At 42.0% G+C, this 21,741-nt stretch overlaps 1 protein-coding gene across 1 annotated transcript in view; it reads left to right on the top strand.

Moving 5' to 3' along the window:
* Positions 1–21,741, top strand: part of LOC122796782 (macrophage mannose receptor 1-like) — a 2,734,532-nt gene that overhangs the window by 1,083,974 nt on the left and 1,628,817 nt on the right. The gene's annotated exons all lie outside the window — the stretch shown is intronic.

Here is a 21,741-nt window from a genome sequence, read left to right as displayed (position 1 = left end):
AGCTAGAGATAGTGGAGCACTATAGGGTGGGCAGGGACCTCCTACAGCAAATTGTTGAGCTGTGCCAGCCACGCCTGACACACAGAACTAACAGAGGGGAACCCATCCCAGTGGATGCCAAGGTATGTGTAGGCCTAAAAATACTAGCTACAGGTACCTTCCAAAGGCCAAATGGGGATATGATGGGGATTTCACAGGCATCAGCATCCAGGGTACTCCACCAGTTCCTGGATGCCATGTAAGCACATCTCAGTGAGCACGTATATTTCCCCATCACCTGTGAGGCGTTGGCCAGCAATATGCATCTCTTCCACCAAATAGCAGAATACCCTGAAGTAGTGGGTGCAATAGACTGCATGCACATATGCATGAAAGCATGACTAGTTGAGCGAGGTAGGGCCTACATCAACCGCAAGGGCTTCCCCTCCATCAACTGCCAGGTCGTGTGCAATGCCCAGGGCATAATAATAAATATGTGTGCTGACTGCCCTAGAAGCTACCACGATTCTCACATCTGGCATCTGATGCAGCTGTACCAGACATTTGCCAATGGGAACATCCCACATGGTCACCTAGTGGGGGATGCTAGATACGCACTGGAGCCATGGCTGATGACACCCATCAGAAATGCACACAACCAAACAAGAACTCCATAATGAGGCACATGCAGAAACACGAATCATAATAGAGCATGTGTTTGGGATGCTCAAGTCATGGTTCCGGTGCCTGGACACATCTGGTGGAGCCTTGCAGTACTCACCAACTACTTGTATCCAAATTTTCCTTGTATGTGCCATGCTACACAATATGATCCTGCTGAAACAGCTGCAGCAGGAACAGCATGGGGCAGGGCCACACAGCCCCCCACCAGTGCCAAGGCCTGCACAGGTGCAGAGTGACTCAGAGGAGAAACAACCTGAGCCTGCCCCAGTAGGCAGAAGGAGGCATGCCCAGTATGCCCTGGCCTTGGCAAATAGGCAATGCATAGCACATGCACAGACACAGTAGGACCCAGGGAATGACACCTCTCTCCGACTCGCACATACAGTAAAAGGGATGCCAAACATGACACTACCTGTGCTCAACCATGTATAGGGAGTGCACTATGTGCATCCGACATAGGCAGCCCTGCAGCACCACTCTCAATACTGGGACACCCAAAAGGTAAGTGACTCACACATGCCAGTTGGGGGGGGGCACATACCCAACAACAGTCACAGCCAGCAGGATAGGTGTAGACAAACACAAACATATGTGTTCTATGGCCTCTGAATGAGTCCTATGGGTAACCCCTCCCCCAGGCCTACACAGACAGACTACAGCAGGCCAGCCAGTTGGATGTAAGTTGTGAAGGCTAGGAAGTCAGAAACTAATATGTAGGTAGTTAAAGCTAAGATCTGTAGTACACCGGTATGCCTCTAGCCAGCACAATAGGTAAGACTACAGACAGAAATGGTGTACCCGACATACCAGTGCAGTCCTAGCAAATGTGTAAAAGTGTAAGGTGTGCCCCACCATCCTACGTAACTTACAGTAACAATCAGGTGTGCCCCCACCACCCCTGTGTAGAAATGTAGAAACAGTCATGTGCCCCCCCCCACTATGCAGAAATGTAGCAACAGTCAATGCCAAATGACCGATATATACCCTGCAGACACAGCATGCTACCTGCTGGTGTACAACACAAAGGTCAGCACCACAGTACAAACTACCTGGACTTGATCCACACATGCAATAATAATGGCCATACTGGGCATGCTCACACACTTAGAGGAATAAAGGCAATGTCAGTCAACAACATACTGAGAGGTCGTACTGGGCATGCTTACACACTTAAACACATGAAGGCCATGTCAGCAAACACCAGTGAACCAGACATATCTGGCAGTTGCAGTTCTTAGTGCAGACACATGCCAGTATGCACCACTCCTGCCTTGCACACACAGTGGATAGGAATACAGACATATATGTAAGGACAACACACTATAATAAGCCAAATCTAGATGGACATAGATGTGTGGAAGAGGGTGACCTTGACAAGGAGCCATCTGGGCCTGTCCCATCCAGCACACAGCCAAAGGGCCCCAAACACATGAGGTGCAGGTGTCACTCATTGCAGATACTAGCCACCAGTATCTGTCAGCATGACTGCGTGTTGCACGTACCAGCTGTGCAACATGACTGTACAAGGAAGTAGTCACCTAGTAGCTGTATACATGTACCTGTGACTTATGACCTCATGTGTGCCCGCATGCGGCATGTCAACCCCTACATGAATGGGTTATGGCCCATGCACACACTGCCCTCCCCATAGCAGTATAATGACAAGCCTGCTGAGGTCATCCAATGTGAAATACACCTTTGGGAGAGCTGTAGCTCAGTAATCCCCATGGCGTGTCCCATAACTGCATACTGCTATAGTGATAAACTAGTTAGGTAGTAGTCCTAACCCCAGACATGGCAACTGCATGAGTATGTGTTTGTGTGCATGTCTCACTGTCTCTGACTGTGTATAGCTAAATGCTTTTTATGGTACTCACACTCCGTACAGTTCATACACACAGCTATGGCAAGGCTGCTGATGTCACTCATCTAGAAATACACTTCTGCGGCAATCATATCCCAATAATCTTCGTAGTGCAATCTGTAACTGCGAACTGCTGTAGTGTGATAAAGTAGTTAGTTAGGTGTTCTAACCCCAGACCTGGCAACTGTGTTCTTGTGTGTGTGTCTAACTGAGTAGAGAGCAATGCTTTTTAGGCCACTCTCACCCCATACAATACACATACTCAACTTTGGCAAGGCTGCTGATGTCACTCACCTAGAAATACACCTCTGGGGAAATCATAGCCCAGTAATCTCTGAAGTGCGTCCTGTAACTGCGCACTGCTGTAGTGTGATAAAGTAGGTAAGTAAGTGTTTTAACCCCAGACCTGGCAATTGTGTGCTTGTGTGTGTCTGAGTAGAGAGCAATGCTTTTTAGGCCACTCACACCCTGTACAATACATATATTCCACTTTGGCAAGGCTGCTGATGTCACTCACCTAGAAATACACCTCTGGGGAACTCTCAGCCCAGTAATCTCTGTAGCGCATCCTGTAACTGCATACTACTGTAGTGTGATAAAGTAATTAGGTAGGTGTTCTAACCCCAGACTTGGTAACTGTGTGTGTGTGTGTGTGTGAATCTTTGTGTCTCTGAGTGATGTAACAATGCTTTTGAGGTCACGCACACTCCTTAGAATTCATATACCCAACGTTGGCAAGGTTGCTGATGTCACACACCTACAAATACACCTCTGGGAAAGTCATAGCCCAGTAATGTCTGTAGCACGTCCTGTAACTGTGTACTGCTGTAGTGTGATTTAGAGCTGTGGTAGGGTTCCATCACCCCCCATGGCAGTTCTGGATGTTTTGCATGTGTTTCAATGTCTGTGTATGGAGCAATGCATCATAGGCTACTCACTCACAGTACATTTCAAATGCCCTACTTTGCCAATCCTGTTGATGTCATTCATTGTGAAATACAACTTTGGGGAGAAATTTCCCTGTAATCCCTGTGGTGCGACCTATAACTGCTCCCAGCTGTAGTGTGATATAGGCCTTGGTCAGGGTTTCTATACCCACACATGACAGTTGTGGATGTTTTGTGTATGTCTCACTGTCTGTGTAGGGAGCTATGCATTTTAGGCTTGTCACTCGCAGTACAGGTGAAATGCCCTACTTTGGTAAATCTGCTGATGTCATTGAGTGTGAAATACACCTTTGGGGAGGGATGTCTCTAGTAATCCCTGTGGTGTGTCCTATAACAGCTCCGTGATATAGGCCTTGGTCAGGGGTTCTATTTCCACACATGACAGTTGTGGATGTTTTGTGCACGTCTCACTGGCTGTGTAGGGAACAATGCATTTTAGGCTAGTCACTCGCAGTACAGGTGAAATGCCTTACTCTGGTAATCCTGCTGATGCCAGTTACTGTGAAATACACCTTAGGGGAAGACATACTCCAGTAATGTCTGTGGCGTGTACTACAACTGCATAGTGCTGTAGTGTGATAAACTAGCTAGGTAGGGGTTCAACTCCCTAACATGTCAGGTGTGTGTGTGTGAGACACCCGTGGCCAATGTGGATGGGGTTTTGCCTATTACATTTATGGTGGCCCTACTATATATCACAATGTCAACCATGCAGGGATAACAGATGTAAATAAGCTGGGAGGCTGGGGTGCAAAGCCATACCCATAGAGGTGAAATCAAGGCCAGTCAATCCACATTAGTGACTCCACTATTACCCAGAGCACACACTCATCCCATGTGTCATACACACATGCCTAGGCAACAGCCAATATGTGAGTAGTTCACTGCATATTGGCCATTGATAGCAACTATGCAATGATAGCAGTGGGCTACAGAGGGCATGTCACCCTGCCCATCTGTCCAATATGCACTTACATGCAGACAGTGCACCTCCACCATGTTCCCCAATGGACACCTGCACTACCTGTGGTGTCTTCACATGTGACTCACAATGAACATACCATACCTGACAACATGCCCTGTATGGACAGGTGACACTGACATCAGGGAATGCTGCTAGCATGCTATCAATGTAGGTGAAGGGTAAACCTGCTGCCCATTACCAGTTCCTGCCACAGATGGGCAAGACTGGCACATCTGATGATAATCTGTGTTCACAACATGGGCCAGACACCCCAGGTACAGTTCCACATGTCACTGTACATGCATGTTGGAGGTGTGTACATCCTAGGCACCATCAATGTCATGGACTAAGGAACACATACATGGAATGTGGTGTACAGCATTGGCCACATGCAATAGTCACCCAGCTGACTGGATGGAGGATGCAATACCCACCTGTGTGGGCAAATGCAGTAACTACAGGCCTGAGCTACAATGCAGACCATTGTCATGTGAACTGATGCCAAGGTATACCCATTGCCTACCCCTGTATAGCCTGCTGGCACAGTTGACCACCACACACCTGTGTAGACATGCACCCATGCATGTCAGAACTGGCACCCTGTGTGTTTGTGTGTATATGTTGCATGGTGCGTATGTCCACATCCACACTCACTATCACCCCCCAGGGCATACTGAAGCATACTGTCTGTCTGACATCTCCTCATGCTCCTTGCCCATAAGGCCTCCGTATGACCCGTGTGGTGCATGTGATACCTGCACATTGATGTGTTGTGGCAATCACACTAGTGATGAATTGCACTCCTAGCCCTGCCAAGTGTGTCAATATGTGTGCATCCCTGCGTGATTGTGCCTGTGCTGACACTGGTGCCTGTTCATGCAGACAGGCACATGTATGACACCTACCGTATATCTACCGTATCCCTGTTGCAGATGTCACTCACCATCGCATATATGTTCTGAGTGCTCCACATCAGGTAACCCATGTGGTGCATCCAATAACTGCACTGAACTGTGATAGCACTACATAGTTGTAACACAAACATGCTTCAGTTTTACTCTCCCACCCCTCTCTGACATGTATCTGCCTCTGTCTGCCTCCTCCACTCCCTCTCTGGTGGATGTGGAGACCCACACCTGCCTTGCTTAGGCAGCAGCATGTGTATTTTATGTGATGCTCATGATCAGCTGATGGCCTTTGCATGAATTGCAGCCCTCCCCTAGCTGATTGCATGTGAAACAGCTGTGGTAACAATCCCATAGCCAATTGCATGGAAACACTCCAATACCTAGGAACATCATGGTGGTGTTGGGCCTTTGCAGTCACTGTGAGCAGGAACTGGATCTGATGTTTGGCAAACAGCATTCCAGATGGATTGGGGATTTATCTCTAACAACATACACTGTGGAAAGAGGGCAACAAACAGGAGGGGGATGTGCCTGATCTGACTACAGACTGCAATTGCTGCTATACTGCATTTGGAGTAATGTTGGTTTAATGGTGTTTGTCTGGTTATGCCTGTTGTACATGTCGCAATACCTCCCATGTCAGTTCCATGTATATGAGGAATCCCCATCTGCAGGTTCATCTGCAGACTGTGCAGTGTTGTGCCTATGGTTTCATGTGTTAGCCACAGTGCATCAATCTGTGGAATGCAGAAGGTAGTGAGAGGACTGCAGTCTGTAGACGGTGAAGGCCGTGACAGTTACTGACTTCATATCCCTCATACAACATATGTTGCAACAAACCCCATTACAATGGAAAATATATGAGGTTATCACAGCAACATGTCTATACTGGCCTTGTGTTTATGCCGTCAGCCACACCTCTGTCAACCTTTGTACGTATGGCTTGCATGAAGTGGTGCATATGTGCTGTACACCATAAATACTGTCATCATATCTGATAACAAGCCAGTGATATATCAGATTGCTACACATGTCATGTACAGTAGTGGTTATATTTCATGACATAAGCTGGATATTCTGTGGATGTTTGTACAGTACTGAGGTCTGTGTAGTGATGGCAAATGTCTGCAGTGTGTCTATTGTTAACATGTACTTCAGCTGTGTACAGACTGTGGTAGATGTCATTGTTCTAGCTCCCCTTCTATCAGATGTTACATGCTGCCCCACTGTATGGTACCGTTTTGCTGTACATGTTTGTAGGGCCATACACACACATGTCCCATACCACAGACAGCCATCATACCAAACTGTGTAGCAGCCCAGTATATGTAGGGTCATTCTGTGAGTGGTACTTATGAGGATGATGTAGAACAGATAGTCCATATACTGTAATATTATGCTAGCTTACCATGTGTGGCTGTGTCTGTGTTCACAGTGGTCATGGTTATGCACTGTCACACATGTGTATCTTACCCTGTGCTGTGACATGGCTGTTAAGCCTGCTATATATGCAGGTACATGTGCATTCCCCCATACGAGATGTAGGCCAGTGTTGAGCCAGTCTGCCTGTAGCCTGCACAGTGCATTGTTACATGCCTAGCACCTTAGTGTACTTAACCAGTGGGATGTTATGTGCAGATACTTGACAGATCTACTGCTGCTGGGCCTCCCTTAAATGGCATGTATGTCAGACAGATCAGTAGGATCTGTACAGATGTATGTCAATATCAAGTGGGTGGTATGTGTCCATGGCACTCCTGTACCAGCAGTCATTATGTATCAGGCCAGACAGGAGTGTGTGAATCCAACACCTATAGTGCCAAATGTATACCAGTCATTATGTGTTATACTCATCTACATGGCTGCCTATATCCATATTGTCAGGCTGGTACACATGTGGTGCACTAAGGGATTATGAGTATACCTTTGGACTGTACAGGCTGTGTCCGAAGTTCCACATATAGTGGCCAAAACTCTGCTGCATTCCACAGGGTCATTACATGCTAGCAGAGGTACCTTACAATAATTTCCTTAGGATGTCTGTCAGTAGCCAATGGTACACATGTTATAAGCAGATGTCAGCATCCACACACACCATGTCTGTGAAGACAATCCCAATGACAGTAGCAACATTCTACTAATATACCTGCTATACATACCTGCCATCCCCTTGCACTACGTCTTTGGGACTGTAGGGGCTGGTGTACAGCTACACTCCATATCCAAGACATATGGTGGAAATATATATACATATACTTATCCAGATAGCCAAATATATATAATTACACATGTACTACATTGAATTACCACTGTCATGGCAACCACCCACTGTAAATCCCTACAGCATGCAGGCTTGATCCCTTTACATTCCCTGTGTGATGGACATCCTTCCTGTGTGTGGGCATCAGTGATACAGACAGCAGGTAGCAATACCTCTTACAGGAGAATTTGCACACTCAGAGTGGCCAGATATTCGTAGGAGGATCAGGAACTACAGACAGACTGTGGGTAGAGTTGTATAATGCTCTGCATATTACTAGTGTTACAGTGTGTGTGTGTGTGTGTGTACATACTAGTGTACCTTAGAATGCAGTCTGTCTGCATAGCTCACTACTGTGGGCCTGACCTCTTGCTGGACACAGGTATGCCTATCATGTGTTGTCTGTCCACCACACAGGTCCTGTGTCAGATATTACACTAGCAGTGTGTGTGTGTGTTGCATGGTATCAGAACATGGCTACATCCATGTCTATTTCTAACCTCAATCCCCTGACTAAGGGTACGTTACAGACTATCCTGTAACACCATCAACTTGCTTAGTGTATGGCAACAGTGTTCCACATATGTGCCTGTGGTCCAGCCTCTGTCCTCTATCTACATGCCAAGCTTTGCATATATGTTATGCTGTTGGGGGTTGTTCTGTAGTGGGCTGTGAGTATATCACACTGCCATTGCTGCCATTAATCCACTGCTGTTGTATCCCCCACACATACAGTGGGGCTGGGGCCATATATGTCTGGGCATCAACTACACAACACATTTGCGCCCTTATGCACTACAGAGGCCATTGTATTTAACAGTGGTATATGGGCCTGTATTATTGAGTCTAGGTGGGGAGCACCTTAAATGACATAGGCTGTTACAAAATCTGGGGGTATCAGGGGGTGAGCTGCCACAAGGTATGTGGATGTACAGTACTGTATACACCACCTATATTGACATTACTTACATTACTTGGGGTACTGCAAGCCTACTGCCTCCTGCCATACAGACTGTTCTGTGCATTATGCCTTGTTATGTACTGGTTACAACCCATTTGATCACAAAACGTCTTTACCTCCTACGGAGTTTGTACAGAGTCTAGATAGAGGCTGCTGAACTACACACCTGCAGTACATATGGTTGATTGTGTGGTACCCTCTGACCCAATCTGTCTGCACTATTGTACATTCTGAAGGGCTTGGCCTGGACAGCACCAGATGTTAACCTTCCCAGACTACTGTATTAGTGTAACTGTTTCACAGTTGGAGTACTCGGTTAATATGGTTGTCAGTATTTGAAAAGATATATGATATGGCATATAGAACTGTTATTGTACACAATTAAAAGATTCCCAATTCTGCAAACCTGTGTGTGGTGTCTTTCCTATGACCTTTCTATGGGTATATGTTGCAGGCAACAATTGACATTAGTATATGTCGGCCATACAGTGTCCAGTTGTTCAGGTGTTAACTGTAGCCATAGTAGCTGTTCCATATTGTGTGCACCTCCTACATATGTATCTTACTGTACATATATCTGCATGTGTATGTGTAGTCACATGTATATATATGCATATATATATATATATATATATATATATATATATATATATATATATATATATATATATATATATATATATATATATATATATATATATATATATATATATATATATATATATATATATATATATATATATATGTATATCTGTAGCTGCATATATGTGTCTGTGCATCTGTATCCTGGGGATGTTGATGGCTTCCACATATTACATGTCCTATGGGAGGCAGACTGTACTTGGTAGTGTATTGCAGGGTGCATGTGTTTGGCTTTGGGGCAATGCCTATTCATACAAGACATATAGTGTGTGGGGCCCTCAACCCCATTAATGGTGCATGTGGACATAGGTGTATTTGTTAATCTGCAATTGCTATCTACAGGTGTATGGCCTTATATACCTATAAAGATATTTTTATCTGCTAACAGATATATAACTATATGTGCATGGATAGTGATATATGTGTATATAGAGTTAGTAAAACAACATATATATTTATGTAGGTTCATAGGTAGGTACTAGGCTATCGGCCCAAGGGCCTACGTACGCCTAGCCAACAAGGTTCCCCGGCTTACACCACCCAAGAAAGTTGTTTTCCTGTGCCACTGGGGATCACTTCTGTGTCTCTGCTCGACTGTGGCACATATAGTCATGGCTCTGACACCAGGCATCTGTCTCAGCAAGGCCCTTCTGTAGGATGTCCACATCATTTGGGGACTTGACTATGGCTCCAAGTTTGCAGTCATGTGCGAACTTCGTTAGCCAGAGGACTTCTGTGTTAGCCTGTACTTCAGAAAAGTAGATACCAAACAGGAGAGGTCCCAGGACGGAACCCTGTGGTACACCACTTGTCACTGCTTTGAGGTCAGATTTGGAGTCTGCAACTTTTACAGTGTGGGTTCTGTCAGTGAGCCAGTTGGCAACCCATCTTGTGATGTAGAGATTTATACCTAGTTTAGTGAGTTTAGCTATAATTCCAGAATGGGGGATGGTGGCGAAAGCCTTGGCGAGGTCAAGATAGGCTGTGTGAACCACCTTACCCTCATCTACAGCTTTGATGACTGCCTCAAAGAAGTCGATCAGGGTCAGGAGGCATGACCTGCCTTTCAGAAACCTGAACTGGGTGGGATCCAGAGTTTGGAGGTTACCAATGTCTTTGTTTATGAGTTCCATGATGATACGTTCCATGGCCTTGCAGACCAGGCTCGTCAGGCTAATAGGTCGATAGTTGCCGGGATCAGTGGTTGCTTCTCCTTTGTGGAGAGGGATAACTGTTGCTGTGTGACATTCAATGGGCACAAATCCTGATGTGAAGCTATCATTGAACATGGTGCTTAAATGGGGAGCCAGTTAATTCTGAAGTTCGTGTAAAACGCAGCTTGGGATGTTGTCCGGTCCCTTGTATGCTGTGTTTTTTGCTTTAGAGAGTGCAGCTTTTACCTGTGTCATTGTGATTACAAGGACTCTGCATTCTTCCTGTATAGATATGGGCCCTTTTAGGGGGTGAGGGGGGTAAAGTTAGCACTGAACCTTTCTGCCAGGATGTTGGCAATATCAGTTGGCTCTGTAATTTTTGTGCCGTTGTGCTGTAACTCAGAGCAGATCAGGGTGTTGCCATCAAGATTCTTGACATAGCTATAGAATGCTTTGTGGTTGTCCTTAGAATTAGTGGCAATTTTGTTTGCATAGCTAGCTTTGGAGGATCTTATAAGGGATCTCAGCTTCTTACTGAGGCTGACCAGGGAACTCCTCCACTCATGGGATTTTACTCTCTTTTGCAGCAGTTTCTTCCTTCTGTTGTACAGTTTGTTTATGGCAGGAGACCACCAGATTGGCTTCCTCTTTTTGGAGGATAGCGTCTTAGTTCTGTTTGGGATAGCACAATCCATGCACTCATGTAAGTGCTTATAGAGTGCATTTGTGTAGGATTCAGCAGTTGTAACTGAACTGTCCATCTGCATGAGTGTCATGAAGTTCACCACTTCTGTCTTAAGAAGCATGAAGTTGGCTTTGGAGAAATTTTTTACCATGGTTTCCTTAATGGGGGGGGGGGGATGTGGATATAAAGGGTGATTAGCTTATGGTAGAATCGGACCAACGAGGAGTTGACTTCGGGTGTGGAACACCGGTCACTCATGTTGGTAATGACTAGATCTAGGATATTGTTGCCCCTGGTGGGGGTGTGGATAAGTTGATCCAGGGCGTTGGAGTTTATGAATTCCAGAAAGCAATGAGCTAAGGAGTTGGTACATGAGTAGTTTTCCTAGTTAATTGTGGGGTAGTTGGAGTCGCCCATTATTAGGATGTTTGGTTGAATCCTAATATTTTCCAGTACATCAAGAAAACATGAGTGGGAATCCTGGGGCATGGTGGGGGATCTGTAGCAAGCTACAATTTGGATTACAGTTTAGCCCAGAGTTAGTTGCACTTGGATAACCTCGGATGCATTATGCTGAGCAACTAGCCTGGAGGTGTGGATATCCTTAATGAATATGGATACACCTCCGCCTTTGGTGTTTTGGTCTATATATATATATATATATATATATATATATATATATATATATATATATGTCTATCTATACATATATGGATATGTTGTATCTTTTAAGGTTGCAATATAGTTACACACGCAGACATCTAGATGTTGGTATACATTCTCTGTACTGTTGCATGACAGGACTGTCTGATATGTTTCTGAAACATTGAATATCTCTGTATCTGTCATGGCTTAGTGGTACATCACTTTGTGTATGGTGTGCAGGGTCCTTGGTTTGAGCCTTGCAAGAGCTGTTTATTTTGTTGCTGGATAGAACACAGCCTGTTGGATACAGAGTGATTAAGACACCTTAAAGCAGTTGTAAGTGGGTTTGCATGGGTTTGCGCGATGGTAAGCACTGCTAACCTCTGGTTACAGTTTGTTATACTCAGTTAGCTTCTACTTTGCTTAATCTGTGTACGCAATGCTTACCCCTGTGCAAACACACTTAAACACACTTACTACTGCTTATTTGTACTTATACCTGCTTACTAGTGCCTTAATCATTATGACACTGACACTTCACATGTGCATTTAATGCAGTACTCCAGTTCACATTTACATGTTATTATGTAGGTTATACGGCAATAAGTTGTTAAAATATGTTCATATACAGTTTTCACATGGAAAATGATATGAGTTGCAATGGAGCATGAACCAGGAATGCCTGCTTGTAAGGCAGATGCTCTAACCACTACACTATTGCTGTGCTGCTTCAGTTGCATATATATTCCTTGTTATCCTCTTCAGCCTTCTCAGCTGCTTTAACCTTAGCTAAGCAATGGGCAAAGCCATGCACCTATGGTTAGCTGTACTCGGGGTTATAAAAAAAAGTAAATAAAAGGTTATCTTCATTTTATTTAAATGTACTGTTGCTGTTGAACATATGGGGACTGTTGGTGGAGATATGCAGACATCTATGAGTGGTCTTGCTCATTTATTTACGCAGTCATCTGTTCTACTTTGCAGGGGCATGTTTCTTCTGAGAGCTCTGCTCTCAGACACGCCCCCTGCACTCATCCATGCTCCATGTAGCATTAGGAGTTGAGGCAGCGCACCTTCATTAATATGCATGGCACGCTGCTGTCCTCCTTTTAAATTGCCGCTTCTGTGCAGGACTAAATTAGTTCTGCATGGAAGATTAGTAAATTTGGGGGTGTATTAACTTTAGGTCTAAATAACTAATGTATGTTGCTAAAACAAGGCTTAACAGCTTTTATACTTTATACTCCCTAAATCTAAAGCCAAAATACTACAATGCAGTATCTAACCCTTTGGTATTGGTAAGTATACCTATTATTTTTAATGTTGCCATACCTTGTTTTTCTCAGGGCCTTTGACAATCTGTACACATCTATCATTTATTTATTTTTTTTGGAGGGGACAGTTTTGAGATTTATGTAGGGTGTCTAAGACATAACTATGGTTTTGGTACTAAATGTGCTTTTTACATTATCCTGTTGACTACAGAGACTGATTGCTACCTTCTGGGTTTAATATTTTTATCAGAGTGTGAAGTGCATGTAAAATAACTGATAATGGAATTGGCAGTGCCTGTTTACAAGTAAGTGTGCCTCATATTGCTACAGGTTTCTGTTTACCTGGTTTAAGTCTTAACGTATCTTAGCCTCAGCCAGTTAAAGTAATATGCTAGATAAATATCTATTTTAAAGGTTGAGAAATAACATAATTTGTGCATAAGTTTAGAATAAACTTACATTGTATAGGAGCTAACACTTTCAGCATAGTATTTCACTGCATAATGTATTAGAGCTCTAAAGCAATAGAGTAAATAAAAATATGTGCACACATAGGATCATGGGATCATAGGGGATTATTAGACTATTGACATTAGTGGACCTTTTCAAGCCTAGTCATGCTTCCCAAAAATATTAGCCAGGTTTTGATCCCATAGGTTTTTTTGGAGGTATATAAATTACTTGGCATGAGCGGGTGAACATTTAGAAGGTACATCTGTCTGATGGGGACATGTGTGCCAGTCATGCTGTACTTAAAGTCAACCACAGTCCAATTTTGCTCCTGAATGCATTTGTTTAAAGTTATTAAGGGATCTTTGATACCGTATAAAAATGTGGCTTATTTTACATTTTTATTTTGAAAGTCTCATAGGGTGACATACAAGAGTGGAGGAAGATGCACACAGGTGGATTATATCTTATGTAGGAGGGCCAGTTTGAAGGAGATTGGAGACTGTAAAGTGGGGATCGGAGAAAGTGTAGTTAGTCAGCATAGGATGGTGGTTTGTAGGATGACGTTGGTGATCAAGAAGAGGAGGAGGAGTGTGAGGGCAGCACCAAGGATCAAATGGTGGAAATTGAAAAAGGGTAATTGTGAGGTGGAGTTCAGGGATGAGTTAAGACAGGCACTGAGTGGTAGTGAAGAGTTACCAAATAGCTGGGTAACTACAGCAGAGCTAGTAAGGGAGACTGCTAGAAAGGTGCTTGGTATCACATCGGGACAGAGGAAGGATGACAAGGAGACACGGTGGTGGAATGAGGAAGTACAGAAGAGTATACAGGCAAAGAGGTTGGCAAAGAAGAAGTGGGATTGTCAGAGAGATGAAGAAAGTAGACAGGAGTATAAGGAGATGAGGTGCATGGCAAAAAGAGAGGTGGTGAAGGCTAAGGATAAGGCATATGAAGAGTTGTATGAAAGGTTGGACACTAAGGAGGGAGAAAATGACCTGTACCGACTGGCTAGACAGAGGGACCGAGCTTGGAAAGATGTGCAGCAGGTAAAGGTGATAAAGGATAATGAGGGAAACATACTCACAAGTGAGGAGAGTGTGTTGAGGAGATGGAAAGAGTACTTTGAGGGGTTGATGAAAGAAGAGAATGAGAGGGAGAGAAGGTTGGATGATGTAGGGATAGTGAATCATGAAGTACAATGGATTAGCAAGGAGTAAGTAAGGATAGCTATGAAGAGAATGAAGAATGGAAAGGCTGTTGGCCCAGATGACATACTTGTGGAAGCATGGAGGTTTTTAGGTGAAATGGCAGTGGAGATTTTAACCAGATTGTTTAATGAAATCTTAGAAAGTGAGAGGATGCCTGAGGAATGGAGAAAAAGTGTTTTGGTTCCGATTTTTAAGAATATGGGTGATGTGCAGAGCTGTAGTAACTACAGAGGGATTAAACTGATCAGTCTCACCATGAAATTATGGGAAAGAGTAGTGGAAGCTAGGTTAAGAAGGGACGTGATGATTACTGATCAGCAGTATTGTTTCATGCCGGGAAAGAACACTACAGATGCGATGTTTGCTCTGAGAGTGTTGATGGAGACGTACAGAGAATGTCAGAAGGAGTTGCATTGTGTTTTTGTAGACTTAGAGAAAGCATATGACAGGGTGCCTAGAGAGGAGTTGTGGTATTGTATGAGGAAGTCAGGAGTGTCAGGGAAGTATGTAAGAGTGGTGCAGGATATGTACAAGGGTAGTGTGACAGCGGTGAGGTCAGCAGTGGGAGTGATGGATGCGTTTAAGGTGGAGGTGGGGTAACATCAAGGATCAGCTCTGACCCCTTTCTTATTTGCAATGGTGATGGACAGGTTGACAGACGAAATCAGACAGGAGTCCCCATGGACTATGATGTTTGCAGATGACATTGTGATCTGTAGTGAGAGTAGGGAACAGGTGGAGGAGACCCTGGAGAGATGGAGATATGCTCTAGAGAGAAGAGGAATGAAGGTCAGCAGGACTAAGACAGAATATATGTGTGTGAATGAGAGGTAGGGTAGAAGAATGGTGAGGATGCAAGGAGTAGAGGTGGCGAAGGTGGATGAGTTTAAATACTTGGGGTCAATAGTTCAGAGTAACGGTGAGTGTGGAAAAGAGGTGAAGAAGAGAGTACAGGCAGGATGGAGTGGGTAGAGAAGAGTGTCAGGAGTGATTTGTGATAGACGAGTACCTGTAAGAGTGAAAGGGAAGGTCTACAAGAGGGTAGTGAGACCAGCTATGTTATATGGGTGGGAGACAGTGGCATTGACAAAAAGGCATGAGTTTGAGCTGGATGTGGCAGAGTTAAAGATGCTAAGATTTGCACTGGGTGTGACGAGCATGGACAAGATTAGGAATAAGTATATTAGAGAGTCAGCCAAGGTTGGAAGGTTTGGAGACAAAGCCAGAGAGGCAAGATTACATTGGTTTGGACATGTGCTTAGGTGGGATGCTGAGTATATTGTGAAAAAGATGCTAAGGATGAAGCTGCCAGGTAACAGGAAAAGAGGAAGGCCTAAGATAAGGTTTATGGATGTGGTGAGAGAGGACATGCAGGTGGTTGGTGTGACAGAGCAAGATGCAGAGGACAGGAAGAAATGGAAACAGGTGATCTGCTGTGGCAACCCCTAACGGGAACAGCCGAAAGAAGATGATGATTTTGAAAGTCTCTACTCTCTTTTTTTGGTATTTATTAAAATCCAGCCTTGGCTAACTCACATAAATCTTGCAAATTCCATCTATTTTTGTAGCACTTCAACAATTAAATATGTAGGAAGCATTTATTTTGAAAAAATGTCTCTGATTTCTCTTTCTTTTTTAATCAGCTTTTATTTTCCAAATAAAAAGATTTGCTACTTTCACTTTTTACATTTCCTCCTTCTGGCCACTTTTTGTAAACTTGGTTGCAATTTTACTCAGTTTAATGTATTAATGATGATGCATATCTTGATCTGGAGTTATTGTAGCATTTCATCTAGATTGCTTTTCTTTTAGTTTCTTTTTAACAAAATCATGTTTTTAGGTTGAATTAAGGAAAAAGAAAAAGGTATTTTACTCTACATTTTATTACCCATTGATAGTTGAACTGACAAAAGGCATACACCCTGCAAAGGAGTACTTCTCTATTTCAATAAAAATAGAAGTACGTGTGTGTGACAGTCACTTTTAATGTTTTACTTTCTCCTTATGAAGCTTTTTATAATATAAACTATCCTATTTATCATCCTATCAGGCAATGAGTTGTTCAGGGTGCAGTCACATTCTAAAGCGTCCACTGCTCTTACAACTGGAAAGCTCTATTTTCTCCATTTTCCCCTCTTGACTAACAGTAGTTTTCTGAAATGAAAGGAAAGAGAAAAGTGAAAAAAATAATGAACATTTACCTGACATGTAAAGCAACTTAACAGCATTGTGTGATCTAGTTAGGGAATAATTAAAAGTAGAAAACGTATCAGGTTATAACACTTCCTAATGTGATTTCTGTAAGAATTGAAAAAGCAAATTGCCCCACTGAATAATACATACGCTTATCTTGGGTATCTTGAATTCAGAAAATAATTCAGGAAAACATAAGCACCTATGAGCTAGAAAACTGTTAGCATGCAGAACAGGTATTTGTCAGGCTCAGTGACCTAATGGATAAGGAATTGGCCTCCCTAAGCCAAGGATTGTGGGTTTGAGTCCCATCTGGAGTGAGATAATCTATGCTGGGTGATAGTATGAAGGTTAAGATGTTTACCTCCCAATCCAAAGGCACATGGTTTGACCCCCCCCCCAGTATGAACTTACAGACAGTGTTAAAAATAAGTAAATAAAGAACTTGCCAACTATGGGTAATAAACCTCTATGCATTCTTCCAATGGAAAACTGAAATCTTCCCACACAAAAAACAAACATTGTAGCATTTTTGTAGTGTATAAGGCACCATGATTATGCTTCAAAATCAGAAAAAACAAACCTGTTATGTGCTACTGTAGCACAAGACCTGACCATTACAACATCTTCAAAGGTGTGTAACAAATGTTGCACACCCCGTAAGTGCTGTGACAGTTGGGTATAAGGGAAGGGACATTCTTTTGGTCCCTGACTGTCTGTCCTTCTATGTTCACTGAAGTTTATAGATGTTAGTCTCTAAGTAACTTATTTAAATTAGGGCACTATTTGAAAACTGCCCCTGGCTTTTCTCTACTTGCTGTGTATGCAACAGTTTTTGATAAGTGCTTTACTTTCAAAGTCAATAAAACACTTCTGCTTTTTTTACAGGTAGTACATGGAGAAGCTAAAACTCCTTGCACTCTTATACTGCAAAGAGTTATGATCAAATATTTCCAATCATAACCAATTATTATATGTTCTTGACACGGATGCCACAATTTACCTCTTGAGCTTGGCTCGAGAGGTGAATTTCTTGGCATCTATGTCTCAAACACATAATAATGTGGTTACGATCAGAGACCTGATCATAACCCTCTATGTTTTCTGTTTTGCTGTGTATAAACTGCTGGCTTAATGAAAATGACTTCATAAGCAAAGAGCCCTTCACCAGTCAATTTTATAATAGCAGCCCCAGAAATAAACATTTTACATCCTAAATTGTTATTAGATAAAATGATAAATGGATTTGCTGTTGCATTTCATTTAACTGCAACTGATAATCATGTATAATACATTTATTTATTGACATTTGATTACTGGGAAAGTCTGATTGGGTAGGAGCCCATTTTCAGCAGAGGCCTGGGGAGAAAAGCTCCAAAGTATTGCAAAACATTTTAAGAATAATAGTTTTACAGACATTAAAAATGATACAAAAAATAAATACAGTTTAAATAATTATACCAAATTAGACATAATATGAAAACATTGGTTAAGAGTAAATATTTTTATTTATTTATTTGTCATTTGTTAACCGGGTTGGTCCAACTGGACCAGAGGCCCATTTTCAGTGGAGACTCTTACAGAAAAGCTCCGAAGTATTTAAACAAAAATAAATAAGTTCACAGTAAAGTAGAATGATATTATACATAGTAGTTAGAGAGAAATATTACATCAAGGAGGTATACAAAAACAAAAACTGGATTGAGCAACAATAAATACAGTTGCAAGATAAAATACAATTTGCAAGAAGTGGCATCATAGACAATGTGAAATAATATATTTACAGCTGATGTCTAGGTAAGAACAGCAATAGAGGTTGAAATAGATTGATGGCCTCTGAAAGCATCTGTAAATATCAGGTAATATAAAATGAAATACATAGCATACAATACATACATACACAATCATATTGTTTAATAGAAAGAAAAAGCAGTGGATATTGAGATGATATATTATTGGCGTAGATAAACTACAGTTTAGAGGGAGTTTGAATGAAAAGTAGCTGTGACATTAATTATAGAGGGAGAGCAAATAAGTTATGAGGTAAGGTTGGAAGGATGGAATGTGGTTAGGTAGGATCCTGACAAGGACAGATCCTTGAGCTTAAGTAGAAGGTGTTACTTGCTTTTTAAATAGAGTAGTGTTTGAGGTGCTTCTAATGGAGGGTAGAAGTTTATTCCAGCTTAAAGGCACAATGTAGCTGTAGAGAAATTTACCTATGTTTCTGTTGGGTTTATGTATGTGAAAGAGTTGTTGCTCAGAGCTTCTGAGTGATCTGGTGGGAGTGTAGAAGGAGACAAGAGTAGAGAGGGAGGGGCAAGCAATAGGCTTGTATAGGATGGTGTGGGTGATTTGTAGTTGTGCTAGAAGGAGTTGTTGGGAATTTAGGTCATTGCAGTTGTTTTAATGCAATGCAATGGTGAGATCTGTAGGGCTGGTTTGTTGAAAATCTGGTGATTTTATTACAGGTTTGTTCTAGTTGTGAGATTAATGTGGATTGTAGGTTTGTAAGTATGGGAACGGCATAAAGGAGGCCGGTAGTAAGAATGCTCTAGCTAGGGATAGTTTAGCTTCAGGAGTAAATAATTTTTTTGCTACAATACAGTAATCTTAATTTTTGATGTTTTTTTTTTTGATACATTGATGAATATGCTGGTCAAATTTAAGCTAGTCATCTATAATGGTGCCAAGGAGTTTTGTCTGAAGGTCAGCTGTGGTGATGGTGTTATCTAGTGAGGAAATGGAAAAGAAAGATTTGTGGTCAGAGAGTGATTTAGGTAGGCAGAGTAGGAGTTTTGTTTTCTTGGGGTTTAGGATAAGATGGTTTTCATTAAGCCATTTTCAAACAGAGTTAAATGTATTTTGAGTAAGGGAAAGGGGATGAGATATGTTATTAGAGGAGGTGATGAAGGTGGAGTCATCCGTGTATTGGATAAGAGTAGAGTGGTTGCAGGCAAAGTGGAGATTGTTAGTAAAGATATTGAATACAAGAGGGCCAAGGATAGAACCCTTTTACAGTCAAGAAAGGGGAGCAAGAAGTGAGCCATCGGACAGATTGTAGTCTGTTAGATAGGTAGCTGGAGAACCAGTGCACAGTGGGAGGAGAGAGGTCAAGTTCAGTTAGTCTTGTGAGACACTGTATTGAAAGCTTTGGAAAGGTCAAGGAAAAGACCAACAAGTTGGTTATTATCTCTGGCCTCAGCAACTGTATGAGTAAAAGATAAAAGGGCTGTAGCAGTGCTGTGGTTGGGCCTGAAACCATGTTGATTAGGAGTTAGGAGGTTGTCCTGTATAAGGTATTTAAGGAGTTGAGAGTGGATACATTTTTGTAGAATTTTAGAAAGAAGAGAAAGGATGTCTATAGGTTGATAGCTCGGATGGTCCTTTGTGCAGTGGAATAGTATAGAAGGCTTTCCAAATGTTAGGAACTGTGTTTTCTTGAATAGACCAATTTATTAGAATAGCAATGGGAAATGCTCTGGAATCAGCAGCAAGCTTGAGAAAGAGGGGAGATAGTTTATGAGCAGATGGGGAGCAAGGTTTAAGTTTGCAAAGAAGAGATTTGATGAAGGAGGTGGGAATAGGTTTAAGAGAGAAAGGGGTTTTAGTTACAAGTTATATATCAATGATTTAACAGTTAGATACATTTTAGCTTGTTTATAGAGAATTAAAGGTAAGTTAGTATGATACTGTCAGAAAAATATGTATTAGTATATGTATTAGTAATATGCTTAGTGCATTTAGAGCTTGAAAAGGGTTAATGCATTTATTCTATTTTACACTGCATAAATCTGTACAAATTGCAGAAGCTTTCTGACCTTGTATTGTCATGAAATATGTGCAGCTAAAATCTTTGCTTATGCCTTGGAAATTTAATGAGAAGCAGATGATTTCTGCTTGTGTCAGGAAAATAATGAATAGAACAATACCACTTGTATAAATGTTATGAAACTTAGACAAGGAGTTCCGCTTGTGCTGTGAGAAAATACACAGCTGCAGAAGCTATAGATAATTAGAATAAAGACTGCTTGAAAATATGAACTGCAATCAGCATTTGCTTGTGTCTGAGCTAGAAAAGTACCTTGAAATGTAACACATGCATTAGAACTATACAATAGAAGCTTGTAACGGGCTAGTGCCCACCAAGGCCAGGTTGTTTTTCTCAAAAAGTTTCTCACAAATCTAGTCATGTCAGCAGAAAATCTGAGTAACATCTGCTGTAGAACAATACCGAAAGTTGTGTTTGATTACGTCAGCTATAGAAGGCCATGTCTTGTAAAACAGTATAAGAATAGCATACTTCCTGTTAGTAGTTAGGCAAAATCCTGTATTTGCATGTTTGTGTCTCCTTGCTGCAAGTTATTAAATGTGCCTTAACTGAACCTTACGTGTATTGGTCTTTGAAGTTTTTTCCTTTGACAGATACAAACAGGAATTGCAATACAAAGTAAGAGAAAATAACCCTTATGGTATATTTAGAGAGAAAGCCAGGGGAGAGAAACTGATAGACGTAAGGAAGTGAGTGAAGAAGGGATGGTAAGGTGATGTAAGGTATGAATAGGTATTTGTTCACATTTAGGGATATAGCTTATCCTGGTGTTAAACAAGAGCAGAAGTCTTTCAGAATGGTTTTGAAGGCTAGGAGGGAGGGTATAGATCTGATGGATAGAGATTAGGAGTTCCAGGCTTTAGCAACATGGTGTGAGAACAATATTATTTTGATTGAATGTTTTCTGCTGCATTGCATTTAGCTGCTGCTGATGAACGTGTATGATACCTAAATGTATTATTTTCATTCAGCAAGTGACATTTTAAAGTTTGTTTTATCTGTCCTATCATTATGAAAGTTTTAATAAAAGAGATTAGAAAAATTACTTTGGAAAATTAACACAATATTGTAACTGGTTTGCTAAATAATGATGA

The sequence above is a fragment of the Protopterus annectens genome, chromosome 3.part0, assembly GCF_019279795.1.
Source record: "Protopterus annectens isolate FY-2018-M chromosome 3.part0, PAN1.0, whole genome shotgun sequence".
NCBI classification, from domain to species: Eukaryota; Metazoa; Chordata; order Ceratodontiformes; family Protopteridae; genus Protopterus; species Protopterus annectens.
Note: the sequence above shows the minus strand (reverse complement) of the source record. Positions and strands in the feature narration are given on the sequence as shown.